Consider the following 2,497-nt stretch of genomic DNA (forward strand, 5'->3'; position numbering starts at 1 on the left):
ATCCAGTGTAGTAAAGTTGACATCGATGTAGAGTGACACTCAGATATTTACACAAGTAGCAAGTATTTTGCTCAAAGACAGCATGCGACATACAGTTTATGACTGGTTTAGTAGTGCATATAATGTTGTAGTATAAAAAAAGTTCACATTTATTAATGGGCATTTTATCCCATATGAGTATTATTTTATTTTTCTTTCATTCAATACAAAATGTCCTTAAATCAATAGCTGACTGGCACTGAAAGGATGTTTTGTCTTACTGACTAGCCTTACTCCTTACTGTCTGGTAGCCATCTTTATGTCTTTAAGTAGCTATGTAATCTATGTTTGATGCAACTAATTTATAATTATATTATTTACCACTATATTCCACATGTTTGAAAGTCAATAGCCTACTTAGATTTCTTATATTGTTGGAAAAGCTGCAGGAATTAATGGTGGAACAGGTTGCTATACACTTTGACCAGCAGAGGGCGCAATGACGCCATATATTTTAGGGGCTATTATGTAACAGGGGGAGCTGTTAAACCTGTTCAAGTAAGTTTAAATGATTAAAAATACATTCATGAATTATTTAGTATGTATGTTTTGTAAACAGTCCCCTCCAAACCATCCTATGTGACATCCTTGATTAAGATTTGATGTTGGCCTTTTCTTTAACAAGTCTCCTCATTAGTGACATTAAATGAAACACTAATCACTGAGTCACATTAGCATATTTACACCGGTGGTGAAAGGCCCAAGAGAATGTAAAACCACTTAACATGCAAGCACAACAAAAGTAACCAATATGCTATAGATCATAAATAAAGATTTGTATGCTGGAGGTGATTTGTCCTATTTATGATATAAATTATTAAAGAAAAGAGCACTTCAAAGTGTATTTAAAATATTGAAGGACACAAAAAAGCCAGCTAATAAGGTAGACTAGATGGCAGCCATGAATCAAAAAGGTAACAGAGACTGAAGGTCACCTTGAAGGAGCTGCTGACTGAAACTCAATACTCTACATTGATGTGCACAGTTTTTTTTTCTGAGATCTGGATTTAACAAAACAAGGAAATAGAAATTCAAATAGTAAAAACCAAATAATCTGACATCCACCAAATAAATGCATATTTTAGTTGCTGCAAAATGAATTATTAATTCTTATACACACATGTCGCTTTGTTTCTTTTTACAATTTTAAGCATTTTAAAGGTAAAAATCTATTTATGAAATAATTATTATAATCATTGTACTAAAAACTGGTACCAGGATTGGTGTTTTTCCCATCTGTGTTTATGACTAAAAATGACCTTTTCAGTTTGAACTAGTTCTGCTAGTTTTTTCACACATAAACAATTTATAATGTTTTGTTTATTTATTTATTTAAGGGGCTTTGTAGTATAAACAAGAGAAAACTAAATTTAAAGAGTTTCCAGCTAGGATAATACAGTAGTAATAACATTTTTTAAACTTACTTTTAATATCTGTTCAAGTGTAAATGAGATGTTAGGTTTTATTATATCAGTATGTTTTCAAATTTTCAAACAATTCAAATTGTTTTATCGTTTTAGAGGTTTGACAGTAAAACATATTGCTAGTGTAAAGTTCCAGGGTATTGTTTTCATATTTTTAAGCACAAAAACTTCGCAAAATAGTGCATTAAAATAATGCTCAACACATTTGTAGGTAAAAAATGCAGAAGGGGTCATTTTCCAGTGACCTAAATCTCCACTCCGATCTTATTTTTTTTTTTTCTATTTTAAAGGTATTCTCAGTGGTATTTTAATCAGACTGATGCAGTTTTTATGCAAAATCAACTAAATAGTCTTGTTTTCTAGGACATAGTTTCTGCAACGCGGCAGAAGTTAATCGGAAATTTCCCTCTGAGTTATAGGCTTGTTGTAAATAGCTTTATACTAGACAAATTTACAATTTTATCATGCAAAACCTGTTGGTCATGCTCAGTTGCACCGGTTTTCCCACTAAAAACTCTAAAAATCAAGTTTCTATTTTGTGTTTTTTTTATTTAAATTGTCTCCATTATGATGATAGATAGTGAAAATTCAATTTTATATGGAAAAAGGGGCAAAAGGATTAATTAACTAATTTAGAACATTATCTGTTCCTGTCATTGTCAAAATTAGCATGAAAGTCCAGGTGGACATTTAGAGGCGCAAGTGTTAAAGGGTTAAAGGAATTGTGCAGTTTTAAGGCAAAGTCAACAAAAAGTGTTGTTTTCTTGGACATAGTTTCTGCAAAGCAGAAGAAGTTAATCTGAAATTCTGTGATGTAAGTGGGAACGTTGTGGCTTGTGGGCTGCCAACTATCACCTTCTGCTGCAGGCTTTTTCCGACTGCATTCTTCGTTTGCTCCTGATTCACAACGATTTAGATAAATAAATATTCAGGAATACAATTTTAACCTTGGTTTTTCTAATATAATTCCTCCATCATGAGAAATAAAGTCACAAGTACACGATAAAAATACGATTTTCATTGAAATTGGACCT

Source organism: Oryzias melastigma, linkage group LG21 (genome assembly GCF_002922805.2).
Source record: "Oryzias melastigma strain HK-1 linkage group LG21, ASM292280v2, whole genome shotgun sequence".
Taxonomy (NCBI): Eukaryota; Metazoa; Chordata; class Actinopteri; order Beloniformes; family Adrianichthyidae; genus Oryzias; species Oryzias melastigma.